This window comes from Peromyscus eremicus, chromosome 16_21, assembly GCF_949786415.1.
Source record: "Peromyscus eremicus chromosome 16_21, PerEre_H2_v1, whole genome shotgun sequence".
In the NCBI taxonomy this organism is placed as follows: Eukaryota; Metazoa; Chordata; class Mammalia; order Rodentia; family Cricetidae; genus Peromyscus; species Peromyscus eremicus.
Genome location: NC_081432.1, coordinates 38,296,398 through 38,317,239, shown reverse-complemented (window position 1 = coordinate 38,317,239; position 20,842 = coordinate 38,296,398). Strand labels below are relative to the sequence as shown.

The following is a 20,842-nucleotide window of genomic DNA, read 5'->3' as shown; positions in this document are numbered from 1 at the left end:
AGACATCTGTCTGTTGAGGACTCCACTTACCTGAGGGCATGAGTGATCTTATTTAGGAGAAAGCCACGCATCCTGGACTATGTAGGATACACCCTTGGGAATTTACTTTAAAGATGATCAAATTCGAGAGGAGAACGGGAGTTTTGTGTGTTGCTTATATCTTATTAGCCCACTGTAACAAGGAGACTGGGCTTCAGTGGAGAGCTCTGGGACCAGAACAGCCTAGTGCCACAAGAGAAAACAAATAGAGATGCTCTAGAGTAAGGTGAGTCTCCTTACAGATATTCCGGGCATGGGATTTACACGTCTTCTTCTCTGAGAAGCGATAAGAAATATTTTGTTGTTAGAAATCTCTTCTTTTTCTTTCAGGCTCTTGATCTAGAAAATTCTGCTCAAATTGGATTGACTTTGTTCATTGGAATGACTGTCACGCTGTCTGTGGTCAGGGATGGTTGGATCATATGTAAGACAGGCTCAGAGATGGGCAAATGTCTTTATCGGGTTTGTTTCACTACAGTGGCATGGCTGGTACTGAGTAATGTGGGACAAAACATTTATTTAGTGCATAGTTTCAGAGGCTGAAAATTCAAGGCGGCCCTACCAATTCGGTGTCTGGCACCATCACAGTATGGTCGATGGCACCAGGAGAGTAGGAGACAACAATGGCTCGGTGGAGTGGAAAGCAAAGGAGACTCAGAGCCAAGTTCATTCTTTTTTATAACAGCTACGAATGTCAAGAACTAGTCAGATCCAGAACAATCCCATTAACTTCACCTGAGGAAGACACTTCCTTCACCCAACTGTTTCCCATTGCCGCTCCTTCAGCCTCCTGCTACCACACACAAACTCTTCTAGCCACACTCCAGCCACCTCAAGCTATCGAAATCAGGGCATGAACAAGGCTTCTAGATCTCTTGGTTCTACTCTACTGCATGAAAGCCTCACCCTCTCAGAGTCGCTCCCACAGGCTCTACTTTCGTACCTGCATCACACCAGCTGAAAGAGTGTGTAAAACACCAACACTATTGTAAAGCACAGGCATATTTTCCCTGGGTCTGTTTGAGTACCTGTGCTCAGTACACACCAGAATGGATACAGGCAAGAAAGGATGATTCAGACAGTTGAATGCCTAATAGTAAATAGGACTGCTGTGGTCAGCATGGCTTAGTGATTGGCCTAACTGGGGTGACAGGGAATGAAGAAATGACAGACACATGGACACAAAAGATATGTGAATGCTGGTATCCTGTGGGCTGTGAGCTCTGAGGGAGACACTAGAAGCAATTCAGTGAGTTTGTTATACAAAGTGTAATTGAGAGGAGTGGGTAGCTAATTGGTAAGAGGTCTGTGAGACCAACAGTCTCAGGTTGCAGTCATCTGGGAGAGAGAAGTGGTGGTTGATAGTTTCTGCATACACTGGTATTTGATAAAGGTCAAATGTTCCTAAACACCCACATTTGGACCAGTATAAGGCTTTGCCATTCCTATGGGTCTGAGACATTGGGGTCCTTGACATGGCCTTGTCTACAGAAAACACTCACTTGGGACTTCATTTACTCCCCTTATGTGACATCACCATCACCTGCTTCAAAGTTCTGAGAACATGTTAGAAGAAGGGAAGAATTTAAGAGCCAGAAGAGGGAGGGAGCAGCGTGGAACTTTGCTCCAGGCAGGACATGGCCATTTCATTTTTGAACTCATGGTAGCTGTGATTAATTACACAAGACTAGGCTGGTCAAAACCCTGTCGTGGAGGGGGGAAGGGGCTCTTGGGGGCTTGAGTACGTATTTATAGTTAGCAGTTGATAGGGGAAGGAGAGAAATGTTCTTCAGTGTTATAATGCTTTTAGGTATCCATGCGCCTGTAAACAAACTCCCACTCATACTCCCATAAACAACCCAAATGAAACTCATTGGAACACACACACACACACACACACACACACACACACACACACACACACATACACATACACATGGGGGGGAGAGAGAGAGAGAGAGAGAGAGAGAGAGAGGGAAGCAGAAGGGAAGCAGTTGGGAAGAAGGGGATTCATGGGAGTGGGGGCCGAACAGGAGAGGGTAACAAGGGTAACAAGGGTAAATACTAGAAATACGCTATGTACATTATGTAAATATGTCACAATGAAGTCCATTATTATGTATAATTAGCATATTCCAATCAAAGCATTTGAAAATAAAAGAAGATTTAGGAAAAGTCAGAGCACTATAGTGTTGATTATTCATGACACATTTGGTTAATATACACATGCTGAGTTATTGTGTGTGTGTGTGTGTGTGTGTGTGTGTGTTTGCTCACGCATGCAAAGGTGCACACATGTGCTTTTGAATAAGGCGGTATGAGGTCAACCTCAGCTGTTGTTCCTAAGTGCTGTCTACCTCATACTTTTGGTTTATTTGTTTTTAAGACAGTCTGAAGTTCATCTCAACCCCCCTCTCTCCTATGAAGCGTTCCGTGATTTGTAGAGTGCCTGTCTTCGTTTCACAATTACTGCAACCCTGTGTCCTCATTCCTCCAATGTCTTCATCCTCTGCCACTTAACACTAAGTCCAGAGGCTGGACTTAGAGTAAACATCCACCGAAGGAGCACACGCACGCATTGTCTGCAGGTCGGAGACCTGCTTCTGCTGCCATAGCTCTGTTTCCTGTTTCTGGGGTAAAATACCTTGATGAAAACAACCTACGGAGGAAAGGGTTTCTTCATCTTACAATTCCAGGCTACAGCCAATCACTGCAGAGAAATCAAAGCAGGAATGTGACACAGCTGGTCACATCACACCCCCGGGCAAGAGCAGAGAGAGAGTGAATGGGTACAGGACCGGCTAGCACTCAATTCACTTGCTCTTTTCACTCAGTCCAGGGCCCAGCCAAATTCAGGGTGAATCTTCCCACTTTAATTAACACAGTTAAGAAGATCCCTCACAGACATCCCTACAGACCAAAACAATTCAGACAATTCCCCATTGAGACTCCCTTGTCAAGTTGACAATGCAAGCTGACTACCAAATGCTTTTATTATCACATTGATTTTGGGGGAGAGGGGTCAAAGTTGTGATAGCCTGGCATTCCTTATTGATTATTGTATGGCTGTGACTTACTACAAGTAATGTGACTTGCTAAAACAGCTCTTGTTGTATAGAAGGCATTCACTAGGTTTTAGATGAATGAGTTTATGACCTAAATAACGATACTAGGTAAAAGGATGGATAATATGTATTTATTATGTTTTCAATGCCAGGCTCTGTGGAAATGATATTATCTCTTTCATTGGTCACCAACTCTGCAACAGCCGTGATGTGCCTCATTTCCCAGTTGAGGAGAATGGAGTTCTGTGAGTCTAAGTGACACATACAAGGTCACATCATAAGTGGAGAAGGGATTTGAAATTTAAAGTCTATTTCAAATGTCAACATGGCAGGCATTGCAGAAATTTTATTATGTGTTTTTAACTTTCGATAGAATGGTAGAAGTCAATATGCTCTGGCCAGCTGCAAAGTGAAGGCTGTGTACACAGACTAGGTATATTTTGGAATTCCTATTCCCCCCAGATACCCTGTATGACTAAAGGCCATGAGCCCCTCACCAGGGCCAGGTGTCACAAGGCAAGTCCTACCAGATCTGGGAGGCTTTGCCCATAAGACCCTAAACAGTGAAACGAGGGACCTCAATATGCTTGACATGCTTATTTCTGATAAGAGTTATTTCTACAGGGCTAAGGAGTTAAGAGCACTCTGCTGCTCTTTCAGGGGACCCAAGTTCAGTTTCCTAGCACCCATGCCAGGCAGCTCACAACTGCCTGTAATTCCAGCTCCAGGGAATCCGACATCCTCTTTTGGCCTTTGTATGCACACATACATAAATAAAAATAAACTTTTTTTAAAAAAGAAGTATTACAAATTCAAACAATGCAAAAATGTGTGTGTGTGTGTGTGTGCATGTGCATGCATGTGCGCACATGTGTGCATATCCAGTGTGCATGGGGAAGTGAGAACACAACTTTCTGAACTCTGTTCTCTCCTTCAGCAGTGTGGAGCCTGGGAATAAAATTCAGGTAATATATGGCTGTTTCCTTTGAGGATAAAAGAGGAAGAAAGCTCCTTAAGACACAAGATGTTCTAAGAGGAGGTGAAACATTCCGACCTGTAGGGAATCTCTTTTAGTTCAGAAAGTGAACAACTCAAAGGCATTAGGAAGTTCCTGAAACTGACCAGATTTACTAACCTCCTTTCCAGATTATATAAGAAGGACTGCTGAGAGATAGTCTCAGATGAGCTAAGTCCTCTAGAAGAGGCTCAGAGCAGCTGAGCCACTTGGAAGAAACAGAGACCAGCTGAGGGGCTTAGAAGAGACAGAGACAAGCAGAGCTGCCTGAAGAGACCATGACCAGCAGTGTTGTCTGGAAGAGGAGTAAATCTATTGAGCTGCCTGTAGATTGCTTCCCAGATTCCTATCGTTTGTTAGCTGTCAATCATGCTGGTGGGCTTTGGTGATGCAGCTGTCTTTGAGTCATTTCTGCTCCTGTAGGTGACCCTCAGCCATTCTTTTATGTGTAACTGCAGTAAAACTCATTGACTCACCAAATTGGACTTTGACGGTATCCTTACTTTCGTCTGTCATCAGTTCCCTATCTGGAATGATGGCTATTTGTCATCTTTCCCCAGAATATTGTCACATAAGAGGTACTTAGACTTGGCTGTAAGTACCTTTACCTGCTGAACCATCTTGCCAGCCTGACAAGGCTGAATTTTGAAAAGAGGAGTTGAGGGGACTGTGAGCAGCTGCTTCTCCTCTTGGGTGTGAGGGACTTGCCAATGCCTGTGACATGTATCCGGAGTGGTGGCTGAAGAAGTGATCAGAACAGGGGGCACATTCCCTGTATTTACCAGAATGGGTGTGCCCTATTGTCTTGTCACATGACAGTGTCTCTCAGAAAGAATTGGCAGGCATGTGAAGTACAATAACCAGGCCTTTCTCTTACGGCAGTTGAAAGTAAAAGCTGTGTTGGTTACATTTCCCATCCAGTGACAAAGTAACTTGAGGAAGGAAGGGCTTATCCTCTATCACAGTTTGAGGCTGTCAGACAGGGAAGGCATGAAGGAGGAGCTTGAAGCAGCTGGTCATAATACCTCAGCAGTCAGGAAGCAGAGAGAGCTGGACGCTGGTGCTTATCCAGTTTTCCCTTTTTATTCAGGTCAAGATGACAGTCCACAGAACAGTGCTTCCCATGTTTAGCTTCTTCCCACCTTCCTTAATCCAATCTAGATAACCCTTCACAGACAGAGCCAGGGAGTCGTTCCCTCGGTGATGCTGGATCTTGTCAAATTGACAAACAATATCATCACAACATTGTTACTGAATGATGTGGAGAAGGGAAGAGGGAGGAGGATGGGGAGATGTTGGGAAGGCTCATGAGGTTAGCCAGACAGGAGCCACAGGTCCTGGTGTTCTCCACACATTAGAATAACTGTAGAAAGAAGAACGTGCCTTAGACCTCAGAAGTCTCTAAGTCAGACAGAAACTTCTCCTTACAGGAATGGTGGTCAGTGCAGAAAATCACAGCTGCCTAGATACTAAAAAGAAGTGACAGCTGTGGGCTCATCCCTAAAGGAGACATTGACACTATCCCTCTAAGGCTCAGAGAACACTGTGAAAGAGGGTCAGGAAGTGTCTTAGGAGCCCAGTGATAGGAGGAAGGGTTCTGAAATTCCAGTCTCCAGACTTGATGCAACCATTGTAGTCATGAACTCACCACTGAGATCACTTGTACTGTGCCCACACAAGACTGACCCTATCTATAGTTGGTCATGGAAAGGGGAGGGGCTTGTGGAACTACATCTTTTACTTCTGAGATATTGGGTATTGATAGATTCTGGATGAAGGAGAATGTGGGGGTGGGAGAGGGTGTGGTGAGAATGGGCATTAGAAACTGTGTACATCTGTTAATTATCTAAGAACAAATTTTAATTGATACTTTTTTTAAAAAAAAAAGTCAGGAGGAATGAGTTGGAATGTCTTCACCATAAAGAAAGGACAGGAATTTGGGGAGATGGATGCTTTACTTGTCTTAATGGTGCACACAGTACACATGTACAAAACACCATGATACCTCATTAATGTATAGAATCTTTTTGTTTTTAAGTATCATTTAAGAGATAAATTTGATTTAAAGTATTTTTTTTCATCCAAACATTTTCTCCTTGTGAAAGATGAACATGTGCTCAGGAGAACTGTGTTTTTATTCTTTTCTTCCTAGCATTAAGGACAGATGAAATTCATTCCCAGGTAAATGCCTTCCTTTTCTACAGTTTATGGTGAATTCTTAGGTAGAGCCAGGCCACCAGAGATGTTTTACACGTCCAGCTGGGGTCATGGGCTGTGGAAAAGTCAATTTTCTCTGGGCTTAGCTTTGTAGCTCCTCTTTATCCAAGAGATAGAGTCTGGATGACTGGTAGATCTCAGCTCTGCACTGGCCACTGCTGGAGTGAGCTAACAGAATCCACTCATGAGTGCCAGAAAGTGCTGGGTGCTGGGTGCTGGGTGTGGTGGACCCGGGGTGATGGGGGAGCAAGAAACTGACTTCTTAGGGCCAGATCACACCAACATGGTTCCCAACAGTGCTTCCTATGTCATGTGGCTGGGTATTTCTAATGTTCTTGCCTCTTAGAGCCAGGCAAGAAGTTGAAATGCAGATGCAAGATGAGCAGCCTGGCTCCTGGCTACCAAATAGCCCTGCAGGTAGGGACAAGCCTCTAAAGGCTCCCAGGACAGCCACACCTCCACTATTTCTGACATCTTGGATTCAGTGTAATACCATGTGAATTTATTTCCTACCATATGTGATTTTTGCTTATTTGTAAGCAAAAGTGACATGTCTCAGTAGCTCCTGGCCTGTGCTATACTCATCTGGTTCATAGTGGATAGAAGAGGGGCTTACTTGGCCACCTAGAAAGATGGGGGTGGGGACCAAAGTGATGTGCCTGCTGCACAGGTGTAAGGACCAGAGTTTGCGTTCCCAGCACCCATGCAGAAGCTAGGTCTAGCAGCAGTAACTCCAATGCTGAGGAAATGGAAAAAGCTGGATGCCTGGAGCTCATTGGCCAATAAGACTGCCTCAATTAATCAGGTTCAGTGAGAGATGTCAACTCAAAAACAGGTGAAGAGAAATTGAGGAAGATATCTGATGTCCATCTCTAGTGTGTGATCACACATGTGCACATGTATCTGCTCACACACAGAGAAAGAAGCCTGTAGGATGGAGGTATCATGCAAAGTGCCCTTGCTCATCAGTGCCAGCGGCAGCAGAGCCCGACAGTCAGTTCTGCTCTGTGCGAACAACGTCACCGGATTCTCTCTGTGTCTTCTGTTTATGGAAAACCTGTCACCCATCTGCCTGGGAAGGGTCCTTGCTGTTCTCATGGGAGCCTTTCTTTCCTTTTGTCCTCCACACCCACAGGGCCCTGCCATCCTCCAGGAGACCTTTCCAGACTGCACCTGCTCTCTGTGTGCTGTGTATTTGTCGTGTGCTGTGGTGTGTATGGCGGTTTGTATCAGTCTTCTGTGCACTGTTCTGCTCAATCATCACCTCACCAAGGGCTCACAAACAACCAGTGTGGACTGCGGTGGAACCTGCGTGGCTGGGAGCCTGTGACTGCCCTGCTGCAGATGCATCCTCTGGCTATAAGTCTCCTACACTCCTAGGCTCTGGATCCTCATCTTCTTCTCTAGTCTCTGGGTGCTCGTGATACTGTCCTGCTCTTTGTGGGTCTGTATTCATAGGCATGCAGGCATTCACACAAGGAATGTGGAGACTGCCTGGGGCAGCAGCAGGTCAGGAAGTGGGATAGCCAGTGGGTGACAAGAGCAGCTTTGACAGGGCAGGTGTGGAAGTCTCCCAATGGTGTAACGGTAGGGGTGTGTCGGGGAGGGGGAGACAAGGAGGCTGGTGCCGCAGGTCCATGCTGTGTCATTCCCATTCACAGGTGATGGAGAAAGGGGTAGTTTGAATGTGTGGGAACGCAACGCAATGTGGAAGAGTGCTGTTTGCTGGACACCTCAAAGACATGGCCCCAGGCCAATCTGAAGTGAGGCAATTCCTCATTGAAGTTTTTTCTTCCCAGGTATCAGGTTGACAGCCAATATTAGCCATTACAGTGACCTTGAACTCACAGCAATCCTCCTGCCTCAGTCTCCCTCCTAAAAGCATGCTGTGTCTGTGTTTGTGTGTGTGCAGGTTCATGTATATGTGTGAGTGTGTATTGTGTGTGCGTGACTGTGGAGGCCAGATGTCACCTTCAGGGGGCATTCCTTAAGGGCCATCGATCTTGGCTTTTGCTTGAAACAAAGGTCTCTCCTTGACGTGGGGCTTGTTTTTATCAGGTAACATATTAAGGGGCCCAGAACTTACTTTTAGCTCCTTGACATTTTGGAGTGGTCTCTATGTGTCTCAGAAAGAGAGTTGACTAGCCCTAGTCACAAATCCTTTGGATCTTGTCTCAAGGTGCCCATGGCCACCGGGAGTGATCCCGGGGGTTCTGAGGAGGAGTTCAGGGAATGGAGGAAGTTGGACAGTGGGAATGTGTACACCAGACATGCCTGCATTTGTCATTTTCCTCCAAGATGGCACCTATGGTCCTGGTAGGAAGAGCGAGGCTATGCTGGATGGGGTCCTTCTCCGTGTGGCCCTGCCTTGCATAGCATCTGACCTCTGCCGGCTGAGGGAGGAGTGCCTGGAAGAGAGCTGGGCTGGGAGACTGGCAAGGAGGTGGAAGTTCCTCACTGCAGCTGGCTGCTTGAGCATTTGCAGCCACAAGCTGACTCCCTGAGTCAGCGTCCACAGCAGCCCATCCCAGAGAGCAGCTTTTGTGTAGATTATGAAATATTGATTGTCTGTCCTCCGCATTTTAATTGCATTTGGAAGAGTGCTAAGCTGAGTCAGTGTGGGGCCGCTTGGCTTCCCTTTGCCCCTAGGAGAACAGAAAAACTGGAGAAGCAAGAATACAAAATGCACATTAGAAGTAAGCAGAGGGTAGAGGTAGGTGGTGCTGGGGGAGCGTGTGGAGACTTGCCACGCAAGCACGAGGACCTGTGTTTGATCGCCAAACCCACACAAAGAGCTGAGTATGGTGATGCATACTTCAAATCCCAGCACTGAAAAGGCAGAGAGAGGAGGGCTTGTGGGGATCACTGGCTACATACACACTTGGCAGAGGCAGAGGAAGAGGAAGGGAATGAGAAACAAGTCAAAGGAATTACAGTGGAGAAGCTGCTCCCGGCCAGAGATTAGCACCCACATGGTGGTACTGCGCATGAGAAAGCTGGATGCTGGGATGGAGGAGGAAAACAGTCAAACAGGTTCTTCATATGGAAGCTCAAGGCAAGTGGAGGCACCATGCTCCTTCTCTGCTTCCCCCAAACATGCCTGGGCTACCAACTGTCCAGCTGCTCCTTACCATGCTGCCTGGACGCTTACCCACATCCCTAAATGCTGTTGTCATATGGCACTTCCTCTGAAGTGAAACATTCCCTTTGGGAGTGGGGGCAGCGGGGCTTAGGAAACTCAGGACAAAATATCATCCATCTGGGAAAGCAGGAACGTAGGAGATTCTCGAAGATCCCTCCCCAGCTTTATAGAGACAGTCAATAACTGCTGGGAGAGGGACCCTGATCAGTCAGAATGCCCAGAGGAGATTCTGGTCTGTGAGCCGCCTGCCAGCTGTGCAGAGGGGCTTCAGGGCTGCGGTTCTCATGAGTCCTCACCCCTTCTGGGGTGGGCTCTATGGTGACGAAGCTGCTTTTGCGTCATCCCTGCTCCTGTGAGTGAGTCCTCACCCACACCCCTGGTAGTAACCCCAGCAAACTCATCGCTCTACCAAGTTGGGCTTTGGTGTAATGGTTACTTTGGTCTTCTCTGGGCTCCCTTTCTAGAATAAGTAAGAGAGTGTGCATTCTGTGTGTGTGTGTGTGTGTGTGTGTGTGTGTGTGTGTGTGTGTGTGTGTTTGGGTTGTGGTTTGTTGTGTCCCTCAGGAAAAGTCTATCACACAACAGCGGTCTATCCAGGCCAGCCCAGGCAGCCCAGCTGCTGCCAGAAGAATGGGACTCCTTGGAGCCACAAGAAGCCTTATGGTGGAAGAGAGCCTTGGTGAGGGGCAGGCCCTGTACAAATGAAGAACAGACGTAGTTTCTGTATTGCCCAGAGTGTGTGCTGGTATCAGGTAGGGAAGGCAGGATACATACCTGGACACCTTCAGGAGCCTCTTCTACTCAAGGAACTCCAAGAAAAGGACACTGGCCTAAGTTTAGCCATAGCTAAACAAGTCTGCGGCTGTATATTAAATATGATTTAGCGGGCCCTTCCAAAAGTTGCCACCTGCTCCCTCAAGGCCTGGCATCTCACTGGCTGGGTTCTCTCAACACTGGCCACTGGCTCTGTTAACTTGGACCTGTTTTGTTTATGTTTAGCTTTATGATTGTCTAGGACTGGTGTCTTCATAGTCGACAACTCATAGAGGTGCATGCTTCACCTTTCTCCATGTTTGCAAGAGGCTCAGGGATGGTGACCGTGTGGTACCCTTAAGAATCAATGTGTGCTGCTTTGAATAAGAATAACCCCCCATAAGCTCATATATTTTAATGCTTAGTCACCAGAGAGTGGCACTATTTGAAAAGATCAGAGGAACTGGGAGCTGTGGTCTCACTGGGGGAACTGTGTCACTGGGGCTGGGCTTTGAGGTTTGAAAAACCCATGCCAAGCCCAGAGTCTCTTTCTCTGCCTGTGGATCAGGATACGGCTCTCAGCTACTGCTCCAGTGCCCACCTGCACACCACCACGTTCCCTGCCATTTTGATAACAGACTAAACTTCAGAAACTGTAAGCAAGTCCCTAATCAAATGCTTTCTTTTTATAAGCATTGCCTTGCTCATGGTGTCTCTTCACAGCAATACAACAGTGACTAAGACACAGTGTTAGATTCCGATTATGGAAAGTCCTCTTCTACCAGGACATGGTTTGCTAATGAAGGAATTAGGCCTGAGAGGGTTAATGAGCATTCCAAGGCCAGAATGGATATGAGGCAAGGCAGGGCAGCAGGCTGGCTCTCTTGCGTACTATAGCTCTCAAATCCTGCTCCCAAGTAGCACTGATCTCTATGCACATCAAATGTGCAGTGTTCTTCCTGCACAGAGCTCTCATTCCCAAACACTGCACAGAATACTCAGGCCGTGCATCTTCTCCACTTAATCAGGCAGTAGTCACTGACATTACTTTCATAAGTCATCTGTAGTTTTGAGGCTATAATTCAAAAAGAAAAAAATACAAATTTACATATATTCTAATATCCAAGAAATTATTTTACATATGAAATAAATTTTGCATCTGTCAAAATGGGGATGTTGGGTCTTATGATTGCTACTGCTTTAGAGTTTCATACTTTGAACCCAAGTAGAAATAGCATGTGTTACCTGTTAGTTTGGTATGCAGATATGTCTGGTTTTGTGGTGGCATTTACAATTGTTCACTTGTGTACATTGCTTATTTTTTATTTGTTTGAGACAGGGTTTCTTATAGTTTAGACTGATGAGCAACTGATCCCTGTGCCTCCACATTGCAAGTGCTGGGATTGTAGGGGTGCAGCACCATGCTCCGTTTATGATGCCCTAGAGATGGAACCCAGATCTTCGTGCATGCTAGTCAAGTATTCTACCAAGGGAGCTATATCCTTACCCATGAATACACTGTCTACATGCAAGAATGTGACATAGAACAGGGCTGGATTTGTAAACCCCATTTGTGAAGGCTTTGAATATTTGTCATTTTATTGCTGATGAATGCACATAGCTGAAATGGTGTAAGTTAGGTGTTCAAAGTACAATATAGATGTCTCTGTATCAACTTGTATAAACTATATGGAGATGCTGCATTATTAACATTTATCAATAATTCTTTTTATTTAGAACTGAGACTTAAGATTTTAGGGGCAGGGAAGTATGATAGTGGTGGCCTTCTTTAGAATGATGACAATAAAAAACAGAATAACATTTAGCAAGTTCAACTAATTCTTGCTAAATCTTCCCTAAACCACGCAACCCTATTACCTCCCCTTGGTGGGGCCGTTCCCAGAACTGCACCCTTGGCATGGGTTTGTGCTGTAGATGGTTTGTGGTAACAACTGCATCTACCAGAAAGTTGGGACCTCAGACAAGTTTCTCCTGGGTGAGTGTTCTATAAGTCTGGAGAGCCGTCTGCAATTGCTCTGACTTCAGTGTTGAGTGGTTGAGTTTATCAAGTCTGTAGCAAACCAAAGTGAAGGAATAAATAGCAGGGAGCAGACAGGCAGCAAAACAGCATCCACGTGGAGGCTTACAACATCCAGCCAAATGCCTGGAGTAACAGTTTGAGAGAGCAAACGAAGATGCCATTGTCAAATGGGCTCATGACACCCCGCAGAAATAGACTGGAAGGCTGCATTGAGACTGTCAGCTGGAGGTCCTGAGAGCTTTCTCTCCAGGGATGCCCCCCACCCAGCTGCTTGTCCCCTTGTGGTATTACTAGACCATGGCATAAGCACCAGTGACCTCTGCTGGAAATGGTTCACCTTCTAACTGTTCTCAAGGACACAGTGTTTTTAACATCCTTAACAGCTTGCTGATCTCTTTCCTCTCTGTCACAGAGCTGGGGGGGGAGCGGGCAGTACGATTCAGGACAGGGACTTTGGAGAACAATTGCCATAAACACACAGGAGTCTGAGACGACAGAGGGCCTGCTTGCTGCTTCTGTTGGCAACAAGACAATGTACCAATATAATGTTCGGCACACCTAGTTAAATCTGCCATGAGGTCGTGTAGACAGAGAGTAAGGTTATCAAGCAGCTGAGGGCAGCTGAAAGGGGAGCAGCCTGCAGTGAGCAGGTCACAGGCCAACCTGAGAGGCTGCAGACACAGACACCCAGGCAGCCGAATGAGTAGCTTTTTTTTTTTAAAAAAAAACAAGTCTAGCTGCTGCAAGTGTGTGGCTTCCATTTCTCACACACTGATACAGCAGCTGTGATGGTAAGAGGGTAAACATGAGTGGGAGTGGTGAGCATTTGTTGTGGGACATCTCCAGACCCTGGATTCTACTAGCTTGAATGGAAGAACTTAGTGATGGTGGACAGGTCATTCAAATGATATTTGTTTTCAAGTACATGGACATTTTTGTGGTGGTACACTTCCACTGATTTGTGTATGGGTCTGGGTCTGCTGTGTGTAAGGGAGCACAGATATGTGTTTGGGTGCACGTGTATGTATGTGTGTATGTGGAGGCCAGAGCTTGACCTTGGGTATCTCTAGTCAGATGTTGCCTCTTTTGGTTTTTGAGACAGGATCTCACTTAGCTTTTGAATTACAAGGGTGTGCTACTGACACCTAGTTTTTTTCTCAAGGACTCAAATCCTCATGCTGGTGCATCAAGGTCATCTTGACTAGGTCGTCTTCCCAGCCCCATACTGCCACCATCTTGAAAGGACTGTAGAGATGAGCAGAGCATTCCTTGTTTTATTTTTAGAGGAGAGACAGCAGAGCTGGGGCATGCAGTGACCATGACACCAGTGACTAAGAGCATCTCTCATGTTATCTGTGACACACTCTGACTGTGACCACTTGCGCTTGTACATATGTCAGGAAACAATTGCTTAGGGTAGCATTCTTCCCTCTCAGAACCACAGAATTCTGGGAACTGTTCTGCTGCGCCTCACATACCAGGAGCCATGAGACCCACAGAGCCACCGCTCCCCAGAGCTTCTCCATGTGTAGTTTACAATCAAAAGCATCCATGAACTACATATGGCCCACCACTATTCACAGGTGACATGTATCTGCAGAGTGGGATGCTCACACTGCGTGTGCGTCACTTGGCCACCTGTGGGCTGGTCTTGGTCAGCTTACTTTTGATCTATGACACCATGCAGGTCTACGATGCCAGCTCATGGATGCAGATGCATGACTTCCATTTCCAAATATATTGCTTAGAAAATGAAGAGGCTGGAGAGCATAAAAGCAATAATCAAGCCAGGGACCCATAAATAGTAGGCAGAAGTCAGAGCAGAGAGAATGAAACCTCACCCTGGGGCTCCCATCCTGTGGACTATGGCAGCTCTTGGAGAGGAGACTGGCTTCCCTTGAGGTTTGGTGGCCCATGTGAATTATGTCACCAGCTGGTAGGCTGGGGTTGACAGTATAAGTCAGTCATTGGGCAGTGAGGAAAAGTGTTAGCCAGGGTCCTGGGCTGGCAGGGAGTGTGCTCACCTGGGAGGCAGAGAGAGAAGGATCAGCTGAGCCTCTGGGAAAAATATAAATGGTAGACAGGCCTGTGCCACAGAGAGAATTCACCCCACCCTACAGCTCTGTGCTCGGAGCTGCAAAGAAAGATCCAGAACAGGCCTGTGACCAGCAGCCCTGCTGCCTCTTGGATATTTCTACAGGAAGCTGAATCTTGGATCTTGTCCCCAAGCTGCCATAACGCATCCCTGATGTCATTCCTCCTGTCTTGATTCTGGCTGCTTAAAAGCTGGCCCCAAGCACCCACACAGCCCACGCTGCTCACAGAGGATGAACTCCTCGCTTCACAGATTCAGCCTTGCTGGCTTAGAGCTGGCACCCTTCCCCGTCATTCAGCATCCCCAACCAGGACCCCCTGGCAGCTCCCAAGAAGCTCTGAGCATCTTGTTAATTTTGCAGGGAGATCCAAGGACGCCCATCCCTGGCAACAGAAATATGCTTCCCCATGGCCAGGCCAGCTGACATTCTTTCTTCATGTCCTGCTGACTGAGTTGTGAGCCTCTGCAAAGAAGCGGTTGTGAGCCTCTGCCCCCAAGGCCTCCCATGCCAACTGGCAGACTTCTAGCTTCGTCCTCTGGAGTTTCCGCCTCAGGCCAATGTAGAATTACAGGAGAGACTGACTGACAACATGCCCTTCTGATGTTTGCCAGTGAAGTGAAGCCACGTTTTCGTTTTTCCTTTTATTTTGGCAATTTGTTTCCTTTTTCACTTTGCATAACCCACCAAGGGTGCAAATGCCACTCACACACAGGGTCAGAATATATCATAGAGGCCGCCCTGTGAGAGTATTGATTTGTAGCTTGAAAGAATCACCTAGGAGGCCAAAGCTCTTGGCTTGTCCTTGACCAAGTTTATAGACTAGGTTAATTCATGGAGGGAAGACATACCCTAAATGTGGACAGCGCCATTCCATGGACTGGAGTTCCAGGCTAAATACAAATACCAACCTTGATCTCTCCCTGCTTCCTGGCTATAGACACAGGGTCGGCAGCTTCCTCACGTTCCTGCTACCTGACTTCCTTACTGTCATGGACCACTGTCTAGGGTCTTCTGAGCCAAAATAAACCCTGATTCTTTAGGGTGTGTTTGAGTGTTATTTTGTTGCAGCCATAAGGAAAGTAGTCAATATACCTCTGAGCCATAGCAGGAAGTTGGGAGTGCTCAGAGCCGGCTCTCCAGCCCCATTTCTCCTTATAGTTGTATCTGATGCATTCCCTGGCAGGTCTCAGGAAGTATATGTAATGCTGACAGTGCCTCTACTTTGTGATAGATGTACCCCTGAGCTGGCTGTAGGGATCCAGAAAGTTCCATAGAGACCCTAGAAGGTGTTCCCAGTTCTGAGGGATTGAGGAGAGAGATCTGCTCTAGCTGTTGCCAGTCACATTCCTAAGACTGGTTCATGGTCAAATTTGGCAGAGAGCAACTGTCTTCCCATGGTCACTGATTGCTGCTCACCATAGACTTGGTATTATGTTACTCAACTAGAAGCCTAGAACATGGGCCCTGCCCTCAGCAGGGAACAACTGGACACATCATGGCCAGTACTGTTCTCTCTCTGGATCTGAATGATGTCAGAAAAAGGGGTTGTGAAGTACTGGTCACTTTGCTATTGGCACAGGTTGGCTAGTCATAGAACTGGTGGCTGCCCTGCTGTAGAAAAGGAAACCTCTGTAAGGAAGAACTGCCCACCTTCTGAACGGAGGGTAAGAGGAGACTTCAGTTTCAAAGATGGCTGCCCTTGGAGACTGCCCGGTCCAACTTTGTCTGGCGAAGTTTCCCAGAAAAGACTGTAGACAGTCATCAAGAGACCAGGGGAACTCCTGACATGGCAGGTATATGTATTCATTTTTGTTCAGATGACAGAGCTTTGCTTTTTGCCTCCATCAATACCCAGGACCCTTTTCTACGTGGGCTTATGTAGTCACTGAGTTTGTGGAACCCTCCAAAGCAAAAGTGAACAAAATCCCCTCAGCCTTTAGTAACATCTTCTCAAAAGCTAAAGAAAGAGCTGGTTGCCTTCAGCCTGAACCTTGAAAATTTCTGATCCTCCCTCCACCCCCAGTATATATGGCAGAAAGACAAGGCACAACATTGGAAGTTGTCACCTGAAAGTTAGGGGACATTTCCTGACCCACAGCTTACTTCTCTGAGCAGCTAGATTCTGCACGATGTGGATGGCCAGCATGTTAAATAGATGGAGTAGCAGTGGCCATGGTAATAAGTTAGGTCATCAAAACTCACCTGGGATATTTATCAGCAGCCCAAACTCCTCATCAAGTCATAAATACCCTTAAAAAAATTGAAGGATACCAATGATTAACTGGGGGACCATCTTTAAAAAATGCTGTCACCCAGCCGGGCGGTGGTGTCGCATGCCTTTAGTCCCAGCACTATATATATATATATATATATATATATATAAAAGGTTAACCTCTACCAAATATCAAAGTAAAATGGTTAACAGACAAAAATAACTTCATAAACAAACTCAAAAGACAGGGCAGGGCACAAACAGCTTTCAAGGGACAATTTAAGCAAAGCCTTTTTTCCCCCCAGTGCATCAGCTTGGAAGTGTGAACTTACCAATTTGGGAAGAGATTCACACTCGGGAAAAGATGCTGGTTCACCCTGACTGTGCTTCCTCGTCCTTCACGTTCATACATGGAAAACAAAGGAGACTCTGCCGCAGAAGACAGCTCTCTGGGTAAAAAACAGCCCTAACGTTTTATCCTGCAGAGGCCGACTCCTAACACCCGTGACAGAAAGGAGCCTTCAAGGCTTCTGGAAGGACACTGCCCCTCATTGCCGGGGTAATGAGTGTGTGTTCTGAATGGGCAAGACTCTGTCCCCAGGGCAATGGACTGACGGCTGTGTGTGCCGAACCGGCTGGACTCCAGGGGCCACACAGGTGGCCCTGACACCCCCTCCCCAGAGTTAAGGCTGCACAGCTTCTACAGAAGCAGAAAGGAAAGGATACACAACGCTTTCCAGAGGTTTCTGGATTGGAGGGAAGGCTGAGAGTCCGCTGCCCCAGGCAGACCAGAGGGAAGTTATTAAGGGAATTCATGAGTGTGTCACCAGGAAGAGAGACATCAGCAGCCCCAATCATACGTGCCTCAGGGGTCAAAAAATCAAATTCCCCATCTAGGAAGTGTCAGGTGCTGCTGCTCTGTCTCCATGGTAACCCAGGAGGTAGATTCAAGAGCCCACCTGTACTTAGTACATAACAGGATGAACCTAAGAAAGCAGTGACTGTTATATCTTACTCAGAGTCCACCAGAGAACATAAATGCTTTCTGTTTGTTTGTTTGTTTGTTTCTGACATTTTCTTGGAATGGATAAATCCCTGCTCCATCAGACTAAAGGACTTAAGAATCTGTGAAGACCTCACCAAACAAGCAAAAAACCTCCCCAGATTCCTCCAAAGTGACCATAGGCCTTTTTATTTTTTTTGTAAAATAATCCAAGAGGCCTCCCATGCCTTTGGCATAACCTACCATCTCTTTACCTCTCTGGCTCCTAAAACACTGGGAAAGTGCAGAGGCCTCTAGCTTACATGTCAAGATTGCTGAGAAAGGGTAGTGTTGGCTTCTTATTGTTTTGTTAATAATTAAAACCACCTGTGGTAGGATGGAGACATGGCTCAGAGTGTAAGAGCACTTTCTGTTCTTGCGGAAGATTCAAATTCAGTTCCCAACATCCACATCTGGTAGCTCATAAGCCCCCGTGACTCCAGTTCCAGGGGATCCAACACCATCTTCTGATCTCTAAGGACACTGGACTTACATTCACATCACCTACACTCACACACATAGACACACTCACGCGCGCGCGCACACACACACACACACACTCACATGCACACACACACACACACACACACACACACACACACACACACAACTCACCTGTAATGTCAATGTTATAAAGTACTTCACAGATGGTCTTTTCTAGCTTGAGATTCATTAGCCTTTTCTAAGACTCAGGAAATCATAAAATGCATACTTTGAAGACAGCTGAGAAAAATTTTGTTAAATTATTACAGCAAAGTTCTTCCAGCTCCTGACAATAAAGCACTTAAGCCACGTGTAGAGTCAAGAAGTTGTGTGTGTGTGTGTGTGTGTGTGTGTGTGCCTCTATATGCATGGACATGTGCATGTGCATGTGTCTGCATGTGTATGTGTGTGTGTATGTGAGTGTGCCTGTAGATGCATGTTTGTGTGTTTGCATAAGCATGTGTGTGTTTGATTATACATACATATATATATATATATATATATATATATATATGTGCGTTTGTGACTGTGCATTTGAGACAGAGGAGATTGATACACAGACCTCTCAAGGCCTGCCTGGCTCTGTCACTGAACACTGTGGTTACAGACCTGTGCTTCTGTGCCTGGCTCCTATGATGTCACCTCCAGGTAAGGCCCATTTACAAATCCATCAGTAATTCTAGCTTTACTTTGTTTTGATTTGCTTCTCTGTTATTTTATTTCCTTTCAAAACTTTACATTTATTCGTTAGTGTGTGGAAGAGGATGCATGAACGCCATGGTCAAAGGGTAACCTACAAGGACTCATCTCTCCTTTGTCTGTGGGTCTAAGCCCTCAAACTTGGGTGGTCAGCCTTGGTGACAAGCACCTTTACCTGCTGACCCATGCTGCTGGCTCTATTGGTTTTAGACACTGTGAATTCGTCTAATCACACTTCATGATCACAAACTCACACCATTTCTTTCTAAACTATTCCATAACTAGATTTCTTAGTGGATTCAATTTTTCTGCCTCGGCATAGTCTTACTGAATAGCCGTTGGTACTGTTTAGAAGCATTGTGACTCTCAACACCTATGGTTTGAAAAAAAGGGGGTGGTGGTTATTGTGCAATTTTGGTGATTCTAAGATTAGACACAACAATCCATTTCCTGCTTTGTTGTTTGTACAATTTGACATCATCTCAAGCAACAGCATCTTCCCCTCGGATTTCCACCAATGACAATCCTCTGCTCTCCAGCTCCGATCCTCTCTCTCATGGCCTGTAAGACACCAGCAGACTGAAACTTCGGATCCCTGATCAGCAAGGTCTGTGTCCTATTCATCTTGGAGAAGTTTTGGAGACTTGATCTTCAAGCCCTGTCAAGCTGAAGGAATCAAAAGCTCAGAGGAGGACAGTGAGGCCTGATGGGAAGGCAAGGGAAACTCCAGGGCGTGAAAAGGGAAGGATGAGTGTAGCTCCCTTACCCTGGGAACTAATTTGTCTCTCCTGAGGAGAGTCAGGAGATGTCAACAAAACTGGTCAAATAAAAATGCCTACAGAGGTAATGTGTTTTTTCCTAAAGACATCTCAAATGATGGCATTAAAGACAACAAAGGAACTATGGTTACTTTGGTCCAGGATGTTTGTAACCTTGAGTTTTTATTATTTAGCATTCCTCCCTTATCTATCCCTAAACTTAAACAATGTATCTCATAAAGTTACTTTAAATTTCACCCACAGGAGGAAACCCTGCAAGAAAAGTAAGTAGATCAGTTCCAACAACTTTTGCTCAAGTTTTAAACCTTAAACTTTAATCTTTGCATAACCTTTAAGCCATGTAATAAATTGTGCTCTCTGACTTAGAAAAGTCACAAAACCAAAACCACACACACACACACACACACACACACACACACACACACACACCCACCCATGCACGTACTCATGCATACCTGCATGCATGCATGCATGCTATCTTTAGTATACCAAATAGAAATTGCTTGCCCGCTTCTATGATGGACATAGGAAACCATGATTAACAAATGAAAACCTTTTGGAATATATTAACCTAGCAAAACCCTCCTTTCCACCAACTGAAGGGCTAAGAATGCTGTCAGCATCCAAGGCCTAAAGTGGAGTTCTCCACACCTCCCTGATGTGCCCACCACTGAATTGAAAGTGTCTTGATTTATGTTATTCCCACTTTCTTCATTCTGTTACTATAAAAAGCTTGGAATACTGCCCCCTCATTGGAACATGAACCACAGGAACCAGCAGCGCCTGTCTTCCTGGGTCAGGACCTCTCATTTTGGCTCACGAATAAACTTTTATCTCTTTAGAATGAGAGCTGTGCTTTCAATTTCTTCCTGGGTCACATTTTGCACCTCACTTTTAGGATGGGACTCAGGCACCCATGCTGCACCCAAGGAAAACACTCTAAGAACTGAGTTCTCTCTCCAGCCTAAAAGCTGAGTGCATTTAAAGCAGATGCCACCACTTTGCTTTCTGAACTTCCGGGGACTCCTCAAATCCTACTGGAGCAGTTTGGTATCAAGATTCTGCCGCTCTTGTCCTCCTGAAGAGTTTAAACTTTCCCACTTTTACAGCTGAGCTTAGTTTCAGTTCTCTGAGAGGGGCAAACAGGTGTCTCTCCCAACAAAGGGCCAGTTCTCAACAAATCACATTCAGGGATGAGGGAGAGAACATGAACAAAACCTGAGTCAACCCCACAACGTCTCAAGGACAGTTCCTGCAAC

At 46.0% G+C, this 20,842-nt stretch overlaps 1 long non-coding RNA gene across 2 annotated transcripts; it reads left to right on the top strand.

Annotated features, from left to right (window-relative positions):
- Positions 1-1,605: 1,605 nt before the first annotated feature.
- LOC131926604 (uncharacterized) lies at positions 1,606-4,599 on the top strand. Of its 2 annotated transcripts, XR_009383522.1 has the most exons (3): positions 1,618-1,702; positions 3,257-3,537; positions 4,045-4,599. It is a non-coding gene; the product is annotated as an uncharacterized LOC131926604 (long non-coding RNA). The 2 variants fall into 2 exon arrangements; XR_009383521.1 differs by lacking the exon at positions 3,257-3,537 and having other exon boundaries at positions 1,606-1,702.
- Positions 4,600-20,842: the final 16,243 nt, after the last annotated feature.